The sequence below is a fragment of the Sminthopsis crassicaudata genome, chromosome 3, assembly GCF_048593235.1.
Source record: "Sminthopsis crassicaudata isolate SCR6 chromosome 3, ASM4859323v1, whole genome shotgun sequence".
In the NCBI taxonomy this organism is placed as follows: domain Eukaryota; kingdom Metazoa; phylum Chordata; class Mammalia; order Dasyuromorphia; family Dasyuridae; genus Sminthopsis; species Sminthopsis crassicaudata.
This window is the reverse complement of record NC_133619.1, coordinates 15,455,191-15,475,425: the sequence shown is the minus strand read 5'-3', so window position 1 is coordinate 15,475,425 and position 20,235 is coordinate 15,455,191. Positions and strand designations below refer to the sequence as shown.

Below are 20,235 nucleotides of genomic sequence, written 5' to 3'. Positions count from 1 at the left end.
AGGTAAACAAGATTAAGTGACTTGGCCCAAGGTCACACAGCTAAAAAATTGCTGGAATGGATTTGAACTCAGGAAGATGAGTTTTCCTGATTCCTGATCTGACATTCTATCTCTTGCACCACCTAGTTGCCCTATTAATTAGTAGTAGTAGTAGTAGTAGTAGTAGTAGTAGTAGTAGTAGTAGTAGTAGTAATAGTAGTGAAGGGGCTTAGGGTGACACAAAAATAAAGATTCATAGAATTGTGAACTGAAATTAAAGGGGACATCAGAGTTTATCTAGAGTTGTGTTATCAAACTCAAGTAGAAATGAGGGTCACTAATTCATCTGTAAGGATTCCTATAGACCACAAATTGGCTTAGTTTTAAAATGTATTTTTGAATTGTTTTTAATATTTTAGTTATTTTGTGAAAGATTTCCCAATTATATTTTAATCTGATTTGTATGGCATGAGGAAGTGTTACCAGCCTCCTTCAGGCTGAAGCCAGGTGTTTGCCACCTCTGCTATAAACGAGTTCCTTCATTTTTAGGGCTAAGGAAACTGAGGCCCAGAGCAGGTAGGCAGCTGACCCAAAATCACTCAGAAAGTAGATAGCAGGCCAGGCTTCTGAGATTCTGAGATTACACATTCAGCTTTCATTCACATTTCCTCTGGAGAGAAATAAAAGATGGTCCTTGGTATCATGGACCATGGCAACATGGAATGAGCCTTAAATGGAAAGTTTCCAATATAGAAAAAAGCAGGGAGCCCAGTGTAGATGTGTGTGATTTGCGGTAACTCTCTCTTTGGGAACTTTAAATGGAGTACATTTAGTTTTTTAAGGAGTTTAGGGTTAGAGTCAGAAGACTAGAGTCCCAACTAGGAGTTAAGCTTGATTTCAACATTAGAGGTAGTAGAATGAAATAGGAAGTGACATATTAACAGTCAAGATCTTGGGTTCAAATTTCATCTTTCCTAATTATTACCTAGGTGATGTTGGTCAAGTAATTTCATCTATTTATGAGCCTTCCTTTTCTCCTGAGAAAATTGAGATGGCTGAATAACCACGGACCTTTCTGATTCTAAATCATTCCTCGGATCCTGCCCCGCAGCAGTCACGCATTTTTTATTGTCACTTGAGGAAAGACACATAGCCTGATGTACCAGAATCTCTTGTGGCCCAGTTCTTTCCAGGTTGTATTCTCTCTCCACACCGGCCAATGCCCAAAAGCCCGTGCTTGCATTTCCCTTGTAGGCTCAGGGGCTAAGCTATGCCCAGTGCCTGATTGTAGCCTCAGTATTTCTCCCATTTAAGTATTGCCCTGATGGTTTTCATTTGCTGTAATGAAAGATTCTTTTCTGTGTGACTGGGTTTGATGTAAGTGGTTTGCCTCTCCAATGGATTACAACTGCTCCATATCACAGTAATATAGTAATAGCTGAAATTGCATGCTGCGGTCAAGCACAGCAATCGATCCATTTAAACATAAATACTTGCAATTAATTAGAGATGGGGTTGCTCTGAAATATCTGACCCTTCTGGTGTCCTGAGAGCATCATCAGAATATCTTCCAGATACCAGGCGTGATACAGATAAAGAATCCAGGATGGATGTTGTGCACCCAAAGACATTTGCTTTTAAAAAAAATAGATTGCTTGGGGCTGGACCAAGCATTTGCTTCATCAGTATGCAGTGTATTTGCTACTCTCTTAGCATGAAAGGAAGACCACCCCTCTTACACTGAAGGAGTGCAAGATAGACAGTAGATGAGAAACACTCAGTGAGACGCCTTTCGTAGCAGTTGTGCTGGAAAGGAGAAAGAAATACAATAATATTTTCACGAGGCACCTTGCTTCCAGGAGTATCTGTCATCCCCTGGTGATCGATGGTTGCATGAGGTGGAAAGATGGTGCTGGACATCATCCCCAAAGCTTTGTTAGCATTCCAGTTATCCTCCTGAAATCAATAATGGATGCCAACCACAGTGGAGGGAGCAGCAATTATCCCTGACAGCCTCCCTTTAATTTGAGGGTGGGACAAGAGAGTAGGGATTGGGAAGAGATCAGGATCCCCAACATCTCACTAAACACAAAACATTTGCCCCTCCCGATGCCCTCACCCCCAGTGTGGTACTGGATTTGAAGTTGAAAGCCCTAGGGAGGAATTCTGCTTTTGCTACTTTGTGGCAGTATAGCAGATCTCTGTCCTCTGTAAAACTAGGACAGCTGAACTAAATGATCTTAAAGTTAGCTTTCAGCTCCAAATCCTGGATCTTGTTTAAATGATCCTTAATCTCACAGGGAACCCAAAGGCATTGCAGAATGAGATGTGGATCTATCAAGGGACCCGTCTTTCTCATTCTCTTGTTACCAAGCAGGACTGATCCATAAACCATTTCATAAAGGAAATCATCCAGACATTCTTTAAAAATTTTTTTCAACGAACAAGCAGTTTTATATTGGCATTATCCAACGGGTGAGATAGAGCATTAGATCTGTATTCAGAAAGATCTGGGTTCAAATAGGGCCTCAGATACTTACTAGCTACAGTCCTGGGCAAAATAGCATCTACTTCACAATGTTGATGTGAGAGTTCACTGAGAAAATGAAGAAAAATGCTTTGAAAATTTTAAAATCATATGTCAATGCATGCTGCTGTTACTTCTGTCCTTCCCAGCTTCACTAACCCTTGGAAGATACAAGGAACAAAACAAGAAAAACAGATGTTAATAATATGTCTAGCCAAGTAAAACAAACTCCTACACATCTACAAGTGTGTTCATAGTCTGCTGCTTGAGCCCATGGCTTCTCCGCCAAGTGGCGGTCATTGGGCTTCCACCTGGATCCTATGAGATCATGATAACTCAGTACTTTGGTGAAGGTTCTCAAGATCTTCAAAATGTTGTTCTAGTTCTGTTCTGTAGAGAATCCCCAGGAAAGCTGGCAGAAGCTCTCCTCTTGGGACTGGCTTTCTGAATCTCACCTCATTCCTAATTAAGAAATGATCTTGAAGGGGGCAGCTAGGTGGCGCAGTGGATAGAGCACCAGCCTTGAACTCAGGAGGACCCGAGTTCAAATCTGGTCTCAGACACTTAATACTTCCTAGCTGTGTGACCCTGGGCAAGTCACTTAACCCCAGCCTCAGGGGGGGAAAAAAAGAAAGAAATGATCTTGAATGTCACCCCTAAATCTCTTTTGAGATGCCAATCACAAAGGCCCTCCCATGATGCTTCAGGTGGGGACACCAGGGTGGTCCAGGAATATCACTGTGTGGATAGAAAAAAAATTGGTATCTATTGGTATCTACCAAAAAATTGGTAGAGTTGGGACTCTAGCCAACTGACTCTAACCCTAAACTCCTTAAAAAACCAAATGCACTCCATTTGGAAGTGGGAGAGAGGAAAAAGAGATGAAGGAGGAAGAGGAGAAGGAGGAAAGAAGGGAGGGGTAGAGGGAAGGAGGGAGATAAGAGGGAGAGAGGGAGAGGCAGACAGACATAAACACAGAAAGACAGAGAGAGATAGACAGACACACCCATATACACGCCGCCATCATCATCATGAGCATGATCATTATCCATTCCATTTCTGCCCAGGTGTGGCATTTGTGCTTATCCATCATTCCTGATATTCTGCTGGGAGAACCTGGAGCTGGTCAGCACTTAGGTCAGTATCTTGGGCAGGGTCCAAAGTGCTTTCACAGAAGAACTTGATCTGTCTTTGATACTCCAACAGTCTGACAGGATATGATGAGAGGGACGCGTTGACACATTTTAAGTATCTTCTGCATGTTTTGGACCTCAGTTTTGTCCAGCCCTCCAAAGTAAATTCTATCTTTCTTCAAAACACTAAGGGCTCAAGAATCCCCTAATTGAATTAATTAGGCTTTGATTAGCTGAATTTTTTATTAAGGAGCAATATAACAACTGGGCACCAGGGAAATTGTCCCTGTTTCAATTATAAGGTAATTTGAATAAACCAATAGTGAATAACTGAGGAACATTTGTGACTAAAGCCCCTCATGGACTTATTTTTTGACTCCAAGAGATAGCTTTATTTTTTTAAATTAGCAGGTGGCACTCTAGAGCTAGTTGTACAATAATAAAAGGAGGTGGAATTTGTCATTCATTAAGATTTCTCCAATCTCATCATTCTACACTTTCTCCCCAACTTCGATGGCACATCCTCCATCAAAGTAGATAGTCTAATAAACTTTTTCACGCTGCTTTATAAAGAACTAATCATTTTTTAATATTATCCCTACCTGGAGTAATAATGAACAAAGTGTTGAAACAAAGAAATGAATTTCAAGTTAAATTTGAGAAATCAGGGGAAGCAGTAGGGGAGACATTTTGGATTAGGAAAGTTTTTATGAGCCAGTCACTTTAGTTACAAAGCCTGGTCCTGACTGTATGCCCAGTGAATATTAAACAGCTTCAACTTACATATGTGTGTGTGTGTGTGTGTGTGTGTGTGTGTGTGTGTGTGTGTGTGTACACTAACACAAAGCAATATCAAAAATGATTATTTTTCTTTCTGTCTTTCTTTTTGTGACCAGTTCTTGGCTCATCACCCTACATCATAGAGACAGGTTAATCTTTTTCCCCTTGAAGATGATCAGACTAAGGCTTTCTTGGCCGTACTGAAAGTGAAGATTTTAAAAGCTAATGCCGGGCCCTGGAAAATGTGACCAATGGAAGCTTAAGTCTTAAGACCATAGGCAAAAGCACTGCCACAGATCTCATTCCAGTGTTTAAAGCACTGGCAAATAAAGTGTATCTGCCTGGTATGGAGCTCAGCTTAATCCCTAGGATGAGTTCAAACCTCAGGGCAAGACTCAGCCTGTGAAGAGCCAAGGACCCTGGCAGGGTATCTGGGCACCCTCGTGCCTCCTCATGTGCTCAGGCACTGATAGGGCTTCTCCAAGCATCTTTCTTGCTGTATTTTATAACCCGTAAAATAGAGTTGTTATCATTACTCTCTTTTTTGTGTAGGGAATCTTGCCAAGAAGTTCTCATGTGGCTGAAATGATATCAGCTTTCTATGAAACAGAATCTTCCTTTGTAATGTGTTTGTATAAACATATATGTGCATTTTTGTGATTACCAGCATGCACTCCTGTAGGGAACTCCCAGTGTGGGAACTACCTCCACTGACGTAGATTTGTAAGGGTGCTGGATGCTTTATCTCTGCCGACCACGAGGTGGCAGTGGAAGCTTGAGCTACACCAGCTCATGAGCAACCTTCCAGGTGCATCATCCTAAGACTTTGCATCACATTTAAATCTTTAAAAAAAACAACAATCCCAAACAAACCCACTCATTTTGATGGTTCACCCCCACCACTCCCCAGGATAGTAGCTGCAAAGAATTTACTTGTTTAGCATTTTGGATGAAGGAGTTTGCAAAAAAAGAAATTAAAAGATTACATTAAAATTGTAAAAAACTTGGAAAACTTAAAAGCCAGATATTCTCATTCTATACATTCTCTTCTGTATTTAGCTCCTCAGCAGAATTGCATTTAATCTTTCATTTAAAAAAAATCAAAGCTCAGCACAGTCAGTTCCCACCTTTGGCCATGACCAGTGGTGATCATTGAAACTTTAAGTCATTTGGCATTTTGCAAACCAAACTCTCTGCTGCTCAGCTCCATTCCCTGGCCGGCCCCTGAATGACTCTTGGATTTCCCCTATGTAGTAGGTTCCCTTGCTCCTTCTCTATCTCCTGCTGTGACCAATGAGAATGGAACTTCAGTGATGCAACTGCAAGTACTTCCATGTTTGACTGGCTTCCCCAGCCCATCTTTTACTTCTATCCACTCAGGTTCCCTCCTCATTTGAATATAAACCCAGCAACCCCTGCCCAGGTCATCAGAAGCATGGTTCATAGGTATGAGTCAGCAGCACAAAGAAGTTAATATCTGAAGGAGTGAGAACTTTGCCCACTTTGTGGTGTCTGTGGCAAAAAAAGGTTTTTTTTAAAACACTGAAGGGATGTAGGGATCATCAGTTTAGAGCTAATGGATTGTAGGAGCTTCATTTTGCAGGTAAGAAAACTGAAGCTTCAAGAAATGAGATGACATGCTCAGGATTGAACTGTAGTAAATGGCAGAAATGAAATTAGAACACAGATCTTTTTGTTTGTCCAGTTCTAGGTTTCTGTCATTATGATATGCTGCCTCCAGGACCAGATGGATGGGCGCACTTATTAATTGCTTGGAGAGGCAGTTAGTGTAGGACAGAGCAGTGCACTTGGGTTGAAGGCCGGCCTCTGAGCCTTTCCGTGTGATGATGATGGGTAAGCCGCAGGGTCTTTTTTTTTTTTTTAGCTTCAGTTTCTTTGGCTATTATGATTATGACTCTGCTATCTAATCCACATGATTGCAGTGAGTTTCAAATGAGAGAGTTATACAGCGTGTTTTATAAACTTTAAAGCATTACATGAGTGTCACTAATTATTAATATTAATATTACTATTATTAATAATGATAAACCAAGAAGGCACTGTCCTTAGTAGTCTTATCAGAAGGTGCTATCTCTTTTCTACTGTCTGGTGCTGATCTCGTATTTTCTTCTTTACTATTAAATTATTTTTTATTTATTAATTTACTATTTTACTTACTAATTTACTATGATTACTATTTACTATTAAATTGCTTTGCCACGTGCCTCCTGGGCCTATTCCCATGGCCAGTTTGGCTCCAGAGCTCTTCATCTTGGCCACCATTTGTTCAGCTTGGTTGACTGAAAGGCCTATAACAATTCAAAGGTCTGACTCTATTGAGCCTTGTTTAATCCAAGGGCTAATGGGACTCTGTAGTTCCTTATGCAGTGGTGTTTGTTTTCCTTTTTGCTAATTTATGAGATATGGAATGACCTCCTCCACTGGCAGCAGTTGAGGCTCATTAAAATTCTCCCATGTCTTTCCTTAATGGGCATTAATTTGCATGGTCCAAAATAACTGGGGTGGGGGGGGCGTGTTTAAGAATGCTGCTGTGTTTCTGCACGTGGTGTTCCTTTGGAAAGCACACTGACAGCAGTGGTCAAATAAGTCATCTCCACCTTTAATGCACTCAGGCACGTAGCTCCTTAAGGTCAAAGGTGTAGCTGCTTCAACTCTGACACGTATGATCTCATTCATTAAAGAGAATGATCTCATAGAGGGATACTCGCTCGCTAAATCCATTGACTCAGGAGTTGAGGACATATCCACAAGAATTTAAGCTGAGCTCATAAAGAAGGAAAGTTAAAAATATAATCAACCATGGGGCCCTGAATGGCCTCCATTCTCTTATGTGGATTCTCGATTAATTCAGATTATTGAAGTTTTCTCTCTTGAACTCTGGTAAAAGGATGGATTTAATTTTCTGGCAATAATTTACCTGTATCTATGGAGTATCCATGGAGTGTTGATGGAGCGGGCAGGACATCTTCCCCTGCTCCAAGGCTTAGTGCTCTTTTAGACAACACAGATCCACTCCCTCATCTGGAAGCCCACCAGCCAAAGGACCACCTATTTGCCAAGTTGTTCTTAGATAAGCCAGTGGGAAAGCATGACATCAAACCTTGGGCAGTAAGTCATGTGCTAATTTAAAGGGTGTAAATTACTAGAGATGTCATTGGAAAGGAAAAGCTAACTTGAACCTGAAACCCACCCAGAAAACCCCACTTCTCACAAGATGTAGAAGGGCACTGAGGTCACATCTGGCAGCGGCAGAAAATGGAGCCGATTGGAGTTCTTTCTGGTTCCAAAAGACTGCTGCTTTTTAAACCTCATAAAATCAGAAATTACATGCCCCACTTGGCATGAGATTGCATCTCCTGTGAAATATTCCAGAGACCAAGAAAACTAAGTCGGAGTGACAAATGAGAATAGTATTGCACTGCGTTCAAGCGATCTTTAATATGGAGCCAAGTTGACCCTAAAGAAGAGATATGAGAAACAATTCCCCTGCCCCGTTCTCTGGCAAAGATGGTATCCACGGGGCTTGAACGCCGCATGTGCTGTTAGATTTTTTTTTACATGTATCAACTGATTTTGCAGATATTCTCCCTTCTTTTTCATTTTTTTAAAAAAAGTTTAAAAGGTGGCTCCCTTGGAGATGAACGGAGGAGGGATGCTGGGGAAAATTTAGGTGACATAAAAATAAAATCTATAAATAAGATGCTATTTTAAACATTGCTTTAGATGCTAAGTTGTATATGACAGGAAAAGATGATAGGTAAATGGAGAATCAAAAGGGCTATCCTTGAATCTAGTGTGTCTAGAAACCATGATTCAACTTGTGTCTGTCCACTCTTGACATCTGTGGAATTTCAGTTGTCCGAGGAGAAAATCCTCTTTGTTCTTTGTATTTTCAGCCCATCTGAAGAATTTGCTTCTTTCTTGGTCCTGAAAAGCAGCTACATACCAATCAGACCATCTTGTCCGCCTTTCTGTTTCTAAGATCCAGATCTAGAGATAAAGAATATCTATCCACATACAAACACATGTACAAGCACACTCCCACCTTCCAGAACTCTTTTTTATATGTTCCACTTTAGAACATAAGCTCCTTGAGGACAGGGATTGCCTTTTGGGCACGTACACATGTTTATTATATATGTGAGATGTTTGTAAACACTTATGTGTTTGTGTATGTACACATGTATATTATATAATATATGCATGTCTGTACACACATCTATAAATATTTGTGTGTGCATAGATATACTTACACGCACATAAATATAAAAGTGGGGATCCAAGTGTAGAGAGCAGATCCACATATTAAAAGGGGGCTGTAGTTGTGTGACTCTAAGGGAGCCAGAATAGACACCTTTTCTCCCTCCATTTCTTCCCCCAGAGTGAATTCCATAAGGAAGCAGGCATTTGGGGCTGAGGCCATTCTGCTCTCCTCAGAGAGAGGGAATAATGGACTCAAACTATATCTCTCAGTTCCCTTAAATATTGATAGTCGAGGAAATGTGATCCGGCTTAACCTAATTTCTGATTGCTTTATCATTTTGAGAGGAAGGAAGGTTCTAATTCTATATCCAACCCTTTCTCACCAAAAACATTTCCACAATGAATACACATAGAAAACGGCAGAGAAACTCATTTACCTAAATTACAGCAAAACAGAAATCAGAGAAAGGCAGGACATTCATTTCTATCAATAAGGAGGGGGCCCTGGACCAGTATGCTTTGGGACAAGGATTACATGCACACATACAAACACATAAATACATAATATGTATAATATATAAATAATCTATTTGAGTATATACATATATGTGCATGAATATACATGTATACATATATGATTATATAAAACATTGCAAATAAGGAATTCTCTGCCCTCATATATATTTGTATAAATAATTATATGTATCCATATACACATATGCTTGTAATATATATGTATTTGTATATATAATCATATTTGGGGAGAAGAATAAGGACATACTGGGGGCACTGTTGGAAAGTATGATCTGCTCATTTCAATATTTTCTACATTTTATCAACCCCTTCAATGAGGTATTGATGAACTCCAAAGCTTTCTTCTGAAGTATTTCTGCAGGAAATCCCTGCTTTTGTGGGGAGGTAAATGAGAAATATTGACAGTTATCTCATCTTTATACATAGGGACGGTGTGAATGACTGGCAGAAACTAGGAGAAGTCAGCTCGAGGGATCAAGGGTGGCGAAGGTAGGGAACAGCCTCTGTTTTGACTCTCCCCCTTCTCAGATACCCCACTGGAGAATCAAGAAATTGAAGCATTGAGTCTGAAGAAGAGAAAACTTGGGGTAGAGTGAACGCTAGTAGCTGCTGCCAGGAGGAAGGATCAGACATTTTTAAACTTAGTTCCAGAAGGTAAAACAGGGAGAAATGCATAGAAAGTGCCCAGAAGGCTCATTGGGATGAGGGAAAACTTCCTAACTATCAGAGCTTCCCAAAAGTGCGGTGGACTCTGGGAGGTATCAGTTGCTTCTTCCCAGGAGATCTTCAAGGTCAGACACAGGATGACCAGTCATCAATTTTGATGTAGAAAGTCTTTTTGTTGTTGATGATGATGTACAGAAGGACTGGGTGGCTACTGAGATATTCTCTCTCTGAAATTCTGTGATTCTCTGATTCTATAATGTGTAGAGCTAGAAAAGGACCTGAGAGATGATCTAGTCTATGGGTTCTTGACCTGGGATATTGTTAAAAATGTGTTGGTTTTCTTAATTCGCCGTGTCTGACTCTTTGTGACTCTGTTTGAGGTTTTCTTGGCAAAGATATTGGAGTTTTTGCTATTTCCTTTCCTGACTCATTTTATAGTTGAAAGAACTGAGGCAAACAGGATTAGATTATCCAGGGTCACTTGGTGAGTATCTGAAGTAAAATTTGAACCCAGGTTTTCTCAGCTCTCTATCTACTGTACCATCTAGATGCATCCACTTGGGGTGCATGAACCCCCAAAGAAGTCATGGATAGATTTTAGGGAACATGTGAATGTGACTATGAAAAATTTGTTTTCAAAATTTAGCATTTCCTTCCATTTAAAATCATTATTCTGTGATCAGTCCATTGACTTTATTATCTATAAAGAAGTCCAGGACACATAAAAATATTAAGACTCTCTAAAATAGTCCAACCCCTTAATTTTAAGTGAGGAAACTGAGTGCAGAGGGGGTCAACAAGTTACAGGGATGGCCAATAGGAGAGCAAAAGTTCTGTGCCTAATGTTCTTTCCACTCCACGTTGACGCTGCTGGAACTGATTCATAAGTGGATTCAATTCTTCAAATCTCCCTCCTTGACCTTGTCCGAGCCCAAGGGCCACTTGCTTCTAAATTTCCAGGCCAAGTCAGCATCACGTGCAATGTGATGGCTGGTACTAAATACTCTACATGGGAAGTATGGGAAGATGCACTAAATTCTAATGCTGAGACTTAAAAGTAAAATTTACAAGTTCCCTGACAGTAGAAACTAGAGCAGCTTCTACACCACAGAATCCCCAGTGATGGCACATCACTGTGTACCCAGTAGGTGCTCAATAAATATTAATTGATGATGAAAGGGGCTCTTCTCCCCTATTGCAGGCAGACACAGTGATGAAGTGGGAAAGCTGCTTAGAAATTCTACCATGCCCGAGTGCACGCATAAACACCACAACATCAGTCCTTGGACTCCAAACAAGGAGAAGAAACCCAGTGATGAACATTAGTGATTCTGTTTGATTTAGGAAATGATAATCAATACGTGGCTCGACATCAGGAACGGCTTCCACTTTCGAATTTTGCATCTGATGCTCAGGACCCAGTGCATTCACGGTGGGGGAGCTGCAGGAATGAGTTCATGAAAAACCAAGTACACCTTTTCCTTGAGTGAAAAATCAGCCCAACTTTGAAAGACAAAATCTCACCCTTGAGTGAAAGACATGACATCAATATAAAGCGAAGGGAAGATAAACAAAAAGCACGACTCTGATGTTCCAGAGGCTATCCATCATTGTCAAGAAATTCTTTAGACATCATAACAATTCCAAATGCCCTGCCAGGCTGCCTCAGACGCGGCTTCTATCTTACTGAGTTGTTATTTTGCAGAAAGCAGCAATCCTGGAACTTGCATGGGTTTGGGAGAGAAATGATGTCCTTGAGATCCACAGCCATTTTATACCACGCGACACGACGGTAGACGGTTGACGGTCCACAGAATCTATTTCTTAATTGGGGACAGGCTTGCAATTAGGCTGTTATTCTCTCCTTATGAATAAAGATAAAATACCAAATGATTATCATTGATGAGGTACAAATATTCAACTAATTAAGTTTCCTGGGCGAAGTTCCAGAACTAGAAGTAGTCTTCCATACACCTGGGACAAATTCAGTGATAAAGGGATGTGTGGTTTGGAGATTCAGGCCATTATCTGATCATGGAGAAAATTGAACTAAGGGAAGCTGGCCCCCCAAAAGGATCCTCTATGCCAGGTTTGGGGGAAAAGGAGTTGGGTGAGAGGCATTTCAGCAGCAAGGGTAGTGTCCAGAGAAGCGAAGAGGCCGTCAGAGGGTTCAGAAGTGGGTTGTCCATACGGCAGTGGTCATGAGGAGGAAGTGAGACCCCAGACAAAGAAATGTGCCTCCCTGGGGAGAGAAAGCACATTTGCCCTCCAGATGTCAGGAACCTGGGGCAATACTAGGCTTGTCCCATGCCAGTTACAGATCTCAATTGGAACTCTTTAGGGAGAGTTGATTTCTCTTCCTGCCAAAAGTAACTTTCTATCAGATCAGGGAGCCTCTGAGGATGATCATTCATTTATTCGTTTGTTCATTCGTTTGTTTTCTTATTTGTCTAAGTCTGTATCTTTTATGAGTATAAAGAAGATTGAAAAGAGTGGAGGTGAGGAATGTTGGCTGTTGCAAGAACATTCAATTTTAAGAAGAGAAAAGCTTAAATTGCAGCATTTTACTATCTTTCCGTCCAGGAATGGGTCTGAAGTGAAGACCATATATCTTTCTGTCCAACATTTATCGCATAATGGTGAAAGATGAAAATATTGGTCACCAACAGAATCGTATTTTTCTATCATTTTACATCAAGTGAATCTGACAAGAATTTGTGAGTTTCTGGCATGTTTTAAGCACAATGATTGGTTATTGGAGTGATATAAAGAGAAGACAAAGTCTCTGTCCCATAGAGCTTACTATCTTCTCGCTGCCCCCACAGTGTTAGTATGTATATATATATATATATATATTTATATATATATATACACACACAAGCTGTTATTTAGTATATTTTTATTAAAAGTCTCTCTTTTTTTCCATTATAAAATTCTTCTCCTCTAGGTCTCCATCCAGTTCAGAGTTCTGTAAAAGTGGCCGTTCCACAGAACCAGGCTTCCTTAGTAATGTTTAGACGACCAAAGTAAAAATAATCAAGGAGACTCTTCTGGAGAAAAAGGTACTTCCATAGCCTCCAAATCTCCTTTCCCTTCTGAGATTGGGAGGACAGCAGGTGATATGTGCCCACATCTTCCTAAAACACATGGCCACTCTCCTGCTCAAGAAACTGCCACGGCTCCCCCTTGCCTCCAGCAGAGAATACAAATCCCTCATTCACAATCTTGCACAGATTGTCAAGGCTTACTGCACATTATGCCTCCTTACGGACTATACCTTTCAGGCCGCCTGGCATTCTTATAGGATATTCCATCTCCTACATTCTATAAATCTCTACACAAACTATTCCCCATTCCTGAACACTCTCCTTCCTCACTCTGTGTTTTGGAATTCCAAGGTCCCTTTGAACCTCAGCTTCTAGAGGAGACCTTTCCCCATTCCTCTCTGTTGTTATTTTTCTTATTTTCTTATTATTTTATTAATTTCTTCTCAGAAATTAATTTGTATTTGCACAAGGCACACACACTTTGTGTATGAACAAATAATAGATCAGATCAGAGAGGGAAGGCTCTAGCTTTAATGGGATTGGGAAAGGCTTCCTGTAGAAGGTACCATTTTAGCTTGGACTTGAAAGAGACTGAGAAGTCAGGAAGGGGGAGGGAGAGAAAGCACTCCAACCATAGGAGACAGCCAATGAGAAATCCCAGAGTCCAATGATGGAAGGTCTTATCTGAGGAACGGTGAAGGGTATCTCTCAATGGTGGAGTACACTGAGAGGGAGGACGGAGGGAGGATATATAAGAAGAGGGTTGTAGAGAGCTTTGAATGTCACAGAAGATTTTAGATTTAACCCTAGAGGTGGTGGGGAGCCACTGGGAAATTATTGAGGGCAGAGGGCTGATAGGATCAGAGAGTCATCAGATGACTCAATAACAGGTGAATGGAGGATAGACTGGAGCTGGGAGAGAGTGGAGGCAGATCTTCCCATCTGCTATTACAGCAATCCAAGAGAGGGGTGAGGAGACTAAAGCATATGGTCTCTGTAGTCTAATATCAGATGGGTTCAGTTCTGCTCTACAAATTAAGCCCCTTCTCCCTACCCCTGGAAAGACTCCTATTTCACTCTGGTAGCAATTGCTCCAAAGTGGTTAAAAGGTCAAAAACAACGGCCAGATTTAGCATGTAGAGTGCACGCACACACACACAACAAATTTATTTTTGTTGTATGGATGCCTTGGGACATGAGAATTAATTATTGATATGTATAAATTGAATAATAAATAAAACAAATGCCATTTAAATATGGAAGTAATTTTCCTTAGATTTGGTCTAATGGCTCAGATTTGGCCCAGGCACTGCGTAGTTTAGAGATGTTAATAATCTCTATATAACTCCATAGGCTTGCTCAAAGGCAGTGAATTCAATTACTTGCGCCATTTTACTTTAAGTACTTAACAGACTCCTGCATAATGCCTCTTTTATATCACTTTGCTAGCATAGGAAATGGTCTAAGCTGACTATAAAAAAGGCCTGGGATGCAATAGGACACAAATCTGTCTGAAGACAAGAATATTTCAAGGTATAAAATACTGATTTTGCTCTGGGAAATTGGGAATTTGTTATCGAGATGCCAAAAATTAAAGAATGCCGGTAGTATTTACAATCTTTTAGCATTGTAGCAACACCATCCTCACCAATAATAACTGACATTTATAAAGCACCTACTAAGTGCCAAACATCCTACTAAGTGCTTTACAAATTTTTTTCACTTGATACAGGTTTGTTGTCATTATTATCTTTTTAGTCAATTGGGTATATCTGACTTTTTGTGATCCCATTTGTGGTTTTCTAGGCAAAGATATTGGAGGGGCTTTCCATTTCCTTCTCTAGTTCATTCTTACAGGTGAGGAAACCGAGGCAAACAGAGTCACATAGCTAGTGTCTGAAGCTGGATTTGGACTCAGTTTTGTCCAGGTCCAGCACTCTATCCACTTTGTCACCCAGTGATGCTGATTATGATGAGAATGGTGATGGAACTAGGTGACTTTATAACCAGTCACTAGAGTTAGCATTAGAATATCAGGTTTGGATTTAGGAAGACCTGAATTCCTATCTGCCTCAGATACTCCCCATTCATAGAATCTGGGAAAGTCCCTGAACCTCAGTTTATTCATCTATAAAATGAGAACAATAGCAACACATACCCCCCCCAAATTAAGTGGTATTTCAGTCTTATATGGTCCCTATTTGCCTCTTCACAATTCTGAATTTGTCTGAAAGTTGATTGGGGAGGATTTTCTTCCCATGATCATTGTTCTAGTCTTAAAGCGATACATGACAAGTTAAAAAAAAATCATAAAGTTTAGGAGATGGAGGGAGTCATTGCATTTTTGGATCTGTAGAGTCAACTAAATCGACAATAAATCCCCAAACGAAGGTCTTCTGATGTTAACGTAGTCCCACTTAGCATCTCTATCCCTGCCCTTTAAGTTTGTAAAGTGTTTTATGTAGGTGAATCTTTCTCTTCTCTATAATCTGGAGAGGTAGATATCTGTTATCACTGCCTTTTCATGGAGGAGGAAAGTGAAATTGAAAATGATTGAAATGATGAGTTCTTGAGGTAAGATTTGAATTCAGGCCTTCCCCAACCATATCCCAGCATTCTTTCCACACCACCACCTAGTGGCCAACCTTAAGTAATAACTTAAGCATAACGTTCATATCTCTAAGTACTCAAATTAAATTTTGAAAAAATCAAGTCTTCAGAATCACACAATAAGTTGTGTGTTTGGCTTTAATTCTTGGACAAAATCCTAGAAAACATTATTTATTAGTAGATAGTTTGGCAGGGGGGAGGCGAGAGCACAATTCAGGTCTAGAGGTTATTGTTACTCATCCTTCATTCTCTGAGGACCAATGATATCATGAGGGTGATGTCTTGACTTGTGCAAGCCTGGGGGGCAGGCTAGACCAAGGCCGGGAGGCGAGAAATGGAATATCATGGGCAGAGAACAGTTGAGCGGAAGAATGGAGCTGAGGATGGCTCAAGGGTCTTACTGTCCAAAAGACCCCAACCAGTGAGGTGCCCTTTGCCCAGGAAAGAGCACAGAGAAGTCACAGGAAGACATGGCCTTGCTTTTTTTAATCGGGAGCAGTTTAGATGTCCTAACTTCTGCTTCATTCTGATAGGAAGCTATACAGTCAGCAAGCCTAAATCATTTTGCTTAGTTCTTAGTCTTTTTGGTGTCATGGACCCCTTTGGCAGCCTGGTGAAGCTCATCATAATCCTCTTTTCAGAATAATTTTCCAAAATGCATAAAATCAAATGATTACAAAAGAAATCAATTGTATTGAAATATAGTTAATAAAATACATTTTTCACGCCCATCAGTTTCAGTTTGACACCCCCCATGCCCTTGTTTATTCTTCTTTGTTCTTCCATCATTACTTTCTATGTGCTTCAATGATTCTATCATCTCTTAGGTACGTCTCCAGGAGGTTTTCAAACAGAAGTCAGATGGGCTTGACTGAGAGTCCTAATTCTGAAATTCTGCGATTCTTATCTCGACCATTTCTTGCTTTGTCTCATTGGAGACCTGCTCAAAGGGAAACATAACCCGGTGAATTCTTTCATCTGCCTGCAATATGAACTAGCATAAAGCGGAGATAAGTTAGGACAAATTTAAAGAGAAGGATTCATTCATCTAGGGGGAAATTGGTCTAAATCCTAAACGTCCCACTCCTGCACAATTAACCCAGATATTCCTTCGTTCCAGTGGCTAAGAGTTTGACCTCAGAAAATGGAGTAAAATCACTCAGGAGAAAATTTGGATTTTCCAACATAAAGAAGTAGCACAATCTGGTCTAGGTCAAATCAAAGCAGCTCCTGAAGGTAGATTGGTGCAATATATACCCGGAATCAGGCAGGATCAGCAATATGGCCATGGGCAAGTCAGTTACACTGCAGTCTGCCTCAGTTTCCTCATCACAAAATGGGAATAATAAGAGCATCTACTTCCTAGGGTGGTTGTGAAGGTAAAATTAAATCATATTTGTAAACATTTTGCAAACCTTGAAATGATATATACATTACTACGATTACTAATAATGGAAGTAAATCCATTAGAATTTAAGAGCTTAACAACAGCGATACAAACCAAAGAGAAGGCAGGAAATGACTCAATCTACCACTACAAAGGGCTTAGCTCATCCAGAGGATTTCCATGAGCTAAATATACCAGGAAGTGTTTGCTTTGATTTCTGATAGCATGAAATCAAAAACTTAAGAAGTAAATTTTTGAGGGATAGATAATATCCATTCTGTAATTTGATAACTTTGCTACAGAAGGAGCTAAATTTCCTTCCTGCTTCCTGGGCTGGCTTTTGGCCTATTCATCAAGAAATGCATGGACCCTGAAAGATGCTGAGAGCTGGGGGCTTCTGTTTGAATCCTGCCCTGGGCACTCAGTAGCTGTGTGACTCGGAATATGTCATTTAACTGTGATCAGCCCGAGTTTCCTTAGCTATAGCATGAAGATCAAATGAGAGAACGCTTTGAAAGCCTGAAAACTGTCATTTATTCAGTATTGTAAGGTTTGCAATGAGTTTTGCATCTATTACTCCCAAAGAACATTATATACATTTTGATAATTTGCTGAAGAAGATAATGATGTGACAAAGGTCCCTCTGGAGGGGCAGGATAAATGGAACATCCACATTCACCTCATAATTTCATTTGAATATTATTATTATTGATAATAATCGAATGGATCTCTGTTCTCAATGTGGACATTCCTTCCATTAATTATCATAATAATAACAGTAATAATCTCTAGGAAAGTGCTTCCAGACATGGGGAGGTACCCTCAGGCACGCAGGCCATATTGTTATTCAATAAAGCATTTCTAGGGCTGACCCAAGAGATGCCAGAAAATGAAGGGAGCCAAAGAGACCCGATGTCGGGGTCACTGAGGTCAGGAGCACCAAATAAATGGAGCTTGACCTCAAGACTTGCTTCTGAGTGAGCTGACTGCTTCTTGCCTCCAGAGGAGCCGATGGGTTTTCAAAGTTTCTCCCCCATAATAATTTCATCCCAGTCTGTATCAGAGCTTTGTTTCTGGATCATAAAAGGGGAGAACCACAATATTTCATCTGAGAAAGAGACCTCAAAGGCCAGAGTGTGACCATATCTGAAAAAGAAGTTCCTGTACCGCACCAGATCTGACAAGGGCCATAGAACTTGACAACTTCCAATAAGGGAGAACACAGTTTCTGGAGGCGAGCCTTCCCCTTACAGACAGCTCTAATTTGTAGGAAGTTTTTTTTTTCCATTGCTGAGGCTCAATTCCTTTCTGTCCCATTTCTACTCATTGTTCCTGGCTCTGCCTTCTAGGGCCAAATACAAGAGCCCTATCTCTCCTCCACAAATACTTGGAGACGGCTATTATGTCCTCTCCAAGTCTTCTCTTCTCCAGGATAAATGTGCCTGGGTTGTAAGAACTCTAGGACTGTGAGAGATCTTAGATCTGGATCTAGTCGAAGAAACTCTGTCATTTTACAGATGAGTAAACTGAGACTTAGAGAGATTGACAACTTTCCCAAAAAGAACATGTAAGAGAACTGGAGTGTGAAGCCAGGCTGCCTCGCTCCAAACCACAAATCCCTTTGCCCCGTCCCCATATTGCACAGTCTCACCTCACTATCCCGATTACTTTCCTCTCGGTGCCTTTCATCTTATCAATGACATGTAAAACCCACTGCAAACCATGAAATATGGCATCAGGGTGGCTGTAACCATCATTATGGGGGGGAAAGGTTCCAAATGTGGGAAAAAGCAAAATGATGGAGAGGGAAGTCAGTAAAATGATTGCCCTGCTTCCGGCCTGCCTCCCAATCTCTCCCCTCATATTCTTCAGGTTTGCATTTTCACATGGATGCCTATCATGACCCAATGGCCCTCCAAAGGTGCACCGCTGCATACTAATCTGGCGATCTTTGCCAGGAGTTTTGTGGGATTTGTAGTTACCATCATGTCCATGGTGGAGTCTCTCTACTCTCAAACTCTGGTCCTGGAGCCACGAAAATCTGACTTCAAATCCAGACTCAGAAACTCACTAGCTAGGTAATCAGGGGCAAATCATGGAGCTTCTGAAGACCTCAGTCTCCTCTTCTGTAAAATAGGGATAATAATAATGCTTACTTCTTAGGGTTGTTAGGAAGAGCAGATGAGATAACGTAAGTAAAGTGCTCTGCAAAGTTTAAAACACTCTAAGAAGACTAGTTTTCATTATAACTATCATTTGGCATGTTGTTTAATAGTGTGCCATGAGCAAAAGAAAAGTTTGAGAACCACTGTGATCATTATTTATCAGGTTTGAGAACTCTCCCTTTCTCAGTACAAAATGCCAACCATTCTCGGGGCGTCTAAAGTCCTGCACGAGCTGGATCCCACCCACCTTTACGGACTCATCACTCCCTTTCGTGCACTCTCGGGGTCAGCCAGAGCAGCCTCCTTGCTCTTCTCTGTTTACTACACTTTATCTCTGCTCTCCTTGTCTTTGTGCAGGTGGATCTCTATTCCTGGAATGCTTTTTCTCCTTGGGTCAGCCTGGGAAATACACACTCATATATGTGAATATGCTCGAGTATTTGTGTGAGTGTGTGAGAATGAGTGTCAACATGTGTGTGAACAACTGTGCACGGATAAGTGTGCAAGAGTATGTGTGCAGAATAGTGTGAGTGTGAGTACAAAAATGAGTGTGCATGAGTGTATTGTGTGAGTACACACAAGTGTGATTGTGTATATGTGTGTGTTACAGTGACTATGCATGAGTGTGTGCCTGAATGAGTGTGGATGCACAAAGGTTCGTGAATGTGAGTGTGTATGAGTGTGTGCATAAGTGAGTGTGCATAAGTGTGCGCGAGTGTATGTGTGTGTGAATGAGCATGCACATGTGTGAGTGAGCATGCACGAATGTGAGTGTGTGTGTGTGAGAACATGTATATAATGAGTCTGCATGAATGTGCATGAGTGTGTGTGAGTGTATGTGACGGAGCCGCTGAGAAGCGGAGCATCTGCCCGGTCGGGGGGAGCCCCTCGGCCCATCCCCAGGTGCCCGAAGGAGGCTCCTCGCAGAGCACGGTAGCCACGTGTTCAGCCCCGAGGCTCTGGAAGACTGCTCCCTGTCTCCTTCCATCTTTGCGCCCTGAGCACGTCCCGGGCACGCGGTGCAAGGGCCACGTTGCCACGTTTGGCCAGCGCTCTCGGATTGGATCAGATGTCAGGAAACGGGTTGAAATGGACGCTTTTGTGCGCTGCCCAGCGAGGCTCCGGCCCGTGGCCTCCACAGCGGGAAGGCACGGTTCTCCCTAGGAGGCAGAGAAAGGCCACG

The 20,235-nt window shown here is 41.2% G+C and overlaps 1 long non-coding RNA gene across 1 annotated transcript; it reads left to right on the top strand.

The window, feature by feature from the left end:
• Positions 1-5,862: 5,862 nt before the first annotated feature.
• LOC141564791 (uncharacterized) lies at positions 5,863-12,399 on the top strand. Its single transcript, XR_012488722.1, has 4 exons — positions 5,863-6,022; positions 6,125-6,273; positions 9,604-9,666; positions 11,045-12,399. It is a non-coding gene; the product is annotated as an uncharacterized LOC141564791 (long non-coding RNA).
• Positions 12,400-20,235: the final 7,836 nt, after the last annotated feature.